The 6,034-nt window shown below is 40.5% G+C and overlaps 1 pseudogene; it reads left to right on the top strand.

The window, feature by feature from the left end:
* Positions 1-1,893: 1,893 nt before the first annotated feature.
* On the top strand, positions 1,894-2,937 carry LOC124899375 (annotated as a pseudogene).
* Positions 2,938-6,034: the final 3,097 nt, after the last annotated feature.

Below are 6,034 nucleotides of genomic sequence, written 5' to 3'. Positions count from 1 at the left end.
TAAAAAAGTCTTGTTACGAGAGCTAACTCTTCTATAGAGTTCATTAATAGCTTACATCTATCTGAAGGATGGGTCGTATTTTGGTTGAAAGAATTGGTAGTAGACATAAAATAAGGGGCACTCCGGCTTTTTGTCTTACATGTTCCTTTATAGAGAGTGAAATCGTTCCAGTTGGATCCACCTTTGGGCTTACATGCCTCGGTTCAAAGAACTACCTGATGCCACACCCTTCGCTCTTGATGGATGGCAGTTGGATTACCGATTGCCTAGTTCAATGGTTGCTATCTTGCTAATTAGCAGCCTTGTCTTCGCCTATAATCCCATCTATCCTTGTAATGCCGACTCTGATATTCTCGTTCTTAGTTACTTTTTTTTTTTCATTTCCTTTACCTTCGACTAGCCATTTAATAGATTCAAAAGGACCAGAGTCATTCAAAGTGAAAGAAGTTTCGATCATAGACAACTTCTAAAAAAAGAGAAAAGAGAAGAGGGGCAAGGGCGGCAAGACCAGAGAAGGAGCTAAGACCGCTTAGGCCTTTTACTAATGCCCTCACACTAAAAGAGAGAAATCTATGTAGCTTTGGATCTTAGCAGCAGTTTTTGAAAAGACTAGTAGTGCTTATTCCTTGCTTATTCAAGATATTGAATTACCCGAGTTAACTGAGGAAGTTCTAGTAAAAAGCTTGAACGCAGACTGACTTTTTCTCACATCTCACTCTTCGTGTAAAGAGTCATTCTTTCTGGAAGCTATCTAATACTGGTCAAGAGCTGCCATTGGACGGACTTTCATCAATTCTCTTTCTGGTTTCGCTTCCAAGAGGTGTCAACCATAAACAAAGATCCTGTCCCTCAAAGATCGATATGATAATTGCTTAAGTAAGGTAGTCGCTTCTTTTTTCGCTTGATAGAAATATCATAAGAGAAGAAAGAAGTTCATGTTGGTCGGATCCTAGCATAGATAAATGCTATCCGACTTGAATGATCGAATCGATTCTTTCACTTTGTCGAACTCGAAATGGAGGCTCTCTTTACCAAGAGGAGAAGATAAGGTCTTTTGGAAATAGAAGGCATATTACTAATTGATTCTTTGGCCATTTTGTTTCCGAATTCTAAACCGCCGAGGCTCTGCTAGATGCTTCTGATCAATAGAGCACGAAGAAGAAGATAAAAAAAAGGTTATGATGAGCTTGATCAGAGGAAAGGTTATGATGAGCATCTATTTGAGTCGATTATTTACAAGATTTAATTCCAGTTTTTTCTTATGTAGGGGATACACCTTACAATCTGAAGTTTTATGCTTAAGGGAAGAAATGTTCTTGGTGGATGCAGGAGTTGGGACTCTCAGAATTTTTATGCAAAATGAGCCTACAAGAGTGCCAATCAACTGAGCCACCAGGTTTGAGAATAGGGTGGGATTCCTGGATCTAGTGGCTGGTGAATCACTGATCAAAGAGAAGATTTTGGTGAGATTCTTCATCGATCTAGTGTCTGGTGAACCAATGATCAAAGTGCGAGCAGCCGCCAGGTTTAATGATTTAGTGGGATCTACAGATGTAGTGGCTGGTGAACCGATTCTTCTTCTTCCACGAAGATTCAGACAAAACTGAGCTTCGATGGAACTGAACAAGATTTGATGAATGAATACAAAGGTCAAAGGCTTTATTATTGAGAAAGTAGAAGGAGGTTATTCAGTAGCCATCGCAGGTTTCATTACTTTTCTTCCATTCCATCGCAGAAGGAAAAGGATATCGAATGATCGATTCACCATTGAGAACATTAACCCCAAAAAGACTAATATTGTGGTGTGGATCTCTCTATGAATGGAAAAAAGGTGCTTTGGATCGGGAGTAACCACTAGTGATAGGGCAAAAATAGAGGGGAAGGACAAAGTAAAGAGCGATGCCTGCATTAAGATTTAAAACTTGTCGTCTACTTTCAGGAAATGTTTGGAACAGAGAACTTAGAATAATACAATGCCGTATTCTCTGAAGATTGAGGAACAAGAAGAGATCTATTAAGAGAAATATTTATTCTAGAGAAAATCTTAACAGTTACGTCCAATCACAAACTTCACGAAAGTTATCCCTTTTTTATGGAGATTTACCCATCACAGAGATGCACAGAGGAAGGGAACGAACTTCACATATCCATTTTCTACTCAATCTAGAAACAAGATCGGACGTTATCCCGGTTCGTCTCCATTTTTGTGAAACTATTCCTCAAGCAAGACAGCCGATAAGTCATCGAAGGGTTTGTGTGAATAATGGAATGGTTAACAATACTCATTTTAAACTCTCCCACGGTGATATAATATATTTTCATGAAAATGATGTGAGAACCTGTGGTAAAGAAATAAAGAGATCCTTCTATATCAAAATCTCAGTTGAGAAAATAATAGGTAAATTCCTGGATCACCCGTGGAGAAGAACCAAAACAGAATGGTTCCGCCTACTCAAAACTAAGAGGGGATGCCGCCTACTACTAAAATCCCGGTTTTTACAATAGTTGTGTTCTTCTATGCAAGAAGAAGACTTATAAAGAACAAAGAAGTTTGGATCCAAAAAAGTATGCTTAGGCAGTTCTTTCACTGAGCACAACAGAATAAAGAGGAATTTGTATTATTTCAAATCCCTATTCTTATCAATGAGAAGGAACGAGAAAAACCAAAATATTCCTCCTCGAACAAGAAGTCCTATAGTTTACAACTCTTCTTTATATAGTAATTCGACCTATTGCTCCGCATCCCCCCATCAGTTTACTAAAAAGATCAAAATAAAAAGGATCAAACTACCTACTCATTATTCAGAGGTGAATCATAGAACACCAAAAGCTGTGGTATCTTATGGACCTAACATAGATCACATACCTCACGACATAAGATTGAAAGATCCAAACCTTCTTCTACGGAGCAGAAAGGGACATGGCTAAAATATATAAAGATCGGCGTAGTCGCTCATACGGACATATCTATCCGGATAGAGGATAGTTTAGGCTGATTCATACATAGATCTCTCTCCATATAGATAGGTATATTCGTGGATATTGATAAAGATAGGGATCCATCTAGATCTTGATTCGCTATTTCCATATTTTTTCTTTTTTCTGATTGATTGCCTTTTTTTTCTTTTGATGACAAGTTTTCGTTTTCAATCTGAATGCAAAAGCGTTCAGCCACTTGACTCTAAGGAAAGAAAACATCGTTTTTTCATTCTTTTCTTATGAGGTCATCTACAACAACCTTAACTGCATAAGACTGGGCTGGGCCTACCTCCATCCCTAGAGGATCCATATGAGGCGAAAGCTCCACATACGATTTTGAAGTCGAGCCTTTCCAGCAATGGGGCCTAGGGATTGATATAATGATTGGTTTAGGTTGGGTGGCCGGCCTACTACGGGCACCTATTGGGATTAGTGTGTGAGACCGTGATCCATAATCTGACGCATGGGACTCACCTTTTACTTAGAAATAGAGAGGGTAAACATAGCATGTCACAAGAGCGAGGCGAGGGTTGGAACCCTACTGCGAGAGGGACGCCTCGCGAGCCGAGATTTTAGAGATTAGGATTTTTGGCAAAGCTAAGTCAATTTTGGGCAACCAAACCTGCAACTGATGATAAGGCCCTATGGAGTAAAGGAAAGCGTGTACGTTGTCACACTCCCTGCCTTCCAAAGGTGCCTAGAGGATAGGCCAGATGCAGCAGAGTGACGATCGGGGAGCGGGTTCCCCACTGGAAAGGGGACAGGAGACGGCCATCTCAAGGCACATCATGACCTATAGGCAACACTGGCGAGACCTGGGAAAGTAACCCGATTGGGTGTTAGAGGATCCATAGTACCTGCAGCCTCTCGAACTTCATATTCATCATTTTAGAAAGTGAGGGGAAGGGATCTCTTTTCTGCAACGGAAAAAAAGGAAGCAGATTTGACTCGGCACAACCTAACGATACATCTAATACCAATGATCTGTGCCTAGATTGTGTTGCTAGATCTCTGCTCTAGAAATCTATACAGGCAACAACGAACGCGCTTTGACCCAAGGCTTCCCTTTTATTACTTCTTTCACGATGAGAGAACCGCATCTGTATCAGTCGAAGTGGTGGTTAATGTTCTTTAAATAAAGCTCCATTTAACCCCTACTTGAAAGGGAGAATAACGGAGTTGTTATACAACCTAAGGTCTTTTCCTACAGAGAAAATGGCTAACTACCTGCAAATTTTGACCTGGACCCTTCTATTGCAATTAGTTGCTTCTTGATGTACTTTATCGTATAAAGGCCAAAGTAGGTCGAAACGAACAAATTCATTGGTTGTCTTTCGGTATCTTCCTTATGTGTGATGCATGTGCCCTATTCAAATAGACTATTCTTGTCATTTAGTAGCATTCGAATGGTTTATCTTGGAAATCAAATTCCTGAGGATTGGCCTCTTGCTAGCTAATTTACCGAGTAAGTTAGTAAGTGATTGAGGGCTACCTCTGCGCAACTCTTACCATGGGCTAGCTTCTACAGTTGTCAGAGTGAATCCGATTCTTCTATTCAATTAATTTTCCAATTCCAACCCCGTGCGTGGATATAGAAAAGTGTGTGAATGGCATACGCAAGATTGGGGATGGAAAATGGAAATTTATTTAGTATAGTCAGCTAGGAAGCACTAGCTAGGCAAGTCATACTGGGAATGCTGTTCCACACATTGGCTCAATTCTACCTTCCACATCTAATTCTTCCTTCATTACAAGGCCCAACCCTTGTTACGCAACTAAACTCTCGCCTTATTGCGTTATGACATTTACTCGAGCTAGGAAGCCTGCTAGTCATACTAACAGCTTGAAGTCGTGTATTGAAGGCTTGCCCCCAACCCCCAACCTAGGAACAATACTAAGACATTTTATTTCCATTTTTTTGGTTAAAAGCATCTCATAGTATAGTGATAGTGCTCGGTCCATAACTGCGGAGTCCGCTTTTTCTTGGATACACCTCCTAGAGGGGAGGGTTATAGTACAGATGTACGCTAAGGAACATTATTAGTAAGACAGACATATAAAGTGAAAATGTACTATAGCTTCAAAAGAAAATAGATCCTTCTTCGGGTGTTCTGGTGGTGCCCCCGTCTGGTCTACTATCGTCTTTTAACCGCCGCTAGACTACTTTGGCCTACCAAATGGAACAACCACAGTAGCTGGCTTGGATCCCTCTTGCCCTATTCTACACTCCCCTTGTGATTTGCCACCCTCATGTACTACTCTACTATAAACAAACATAACTACTATAGATAGAATAGAACATTTCTTATGTCAATGACACGAAAAAGGGATATATACAATGAATGGAATATACTGCTAGAGTATTTGAAAGCATCTGCAAAGCCAACAACGGGAACAGTCGATCGTAGATCCCATATGATGCCTTGTACCCTCACCCAACCTTGTCTTTCGCTTGTCGTCTTAAGTCGAGCTAAATTTCGATCGAGGACTATCGGTGAAAAGTGTTTGTAGCATTAAATCCTTTCGGTGTATATCTCACCCCATATAAAATACCAGAAACATAAGCTATCATCTCATATCTATCTCTGCTCCTCGATCAAACAAAAGCCGTTTGATCCTATATAAAAACGTGTACTCATCGAGGTCGTCCCTCAGCCTCCCGCACCCATATTCCTAAACATCCCTAGGAGGAGAATAAGGATAGCTAGTCATGGAAGATTTTCTCACCTACATGGTATACAAATCCAAGACTTCATAGCTAGAGGCTAGACGGTATAAAACCACGAGACAGGGAAAAAAGATCATCTTTCTAGGTTCTACCATTGTAGGGTCAAAAATAATAATAAAAAAGAAAATAGAAGCGATGCCTGATTCGCCAAAGTACCACTGCCACCAGGGCTTACATCCTCCTATCGCCTACTAGATGCATACGTTATATACATACTGCTTTTATTGATGGAAAGACCAAAGCACGTCTCCCTATAGCTTTGACTGCCAGAGGTTGGGAATAAGGGAGGAGACTGGGCCTTTTCACAAAATGAGCAAGTTAGCGACT

Source organism: Capsicum annuum, chromosome 6 (assembly GCF_002878395.1).
Source record: "Capsicum annuum cultivar UCD-10X-F1 chromosome 6, UCD10Xv1.1, whole genome shotgun sequence".
In the NCBI taxonomy this organism is placed as follows: domain Eukaryota; kingdom Viridiplantae; phylum Streptophyta; class Magnoliopsida; order Solanales; family Solanaceae; genus Capsicum; species Capsicum annuum.
The sequence above is the reverse complement of the archived record's forward strand: the minus strand, read 5'-3'. Positions and strand labels throughout refer to the sequence as shown.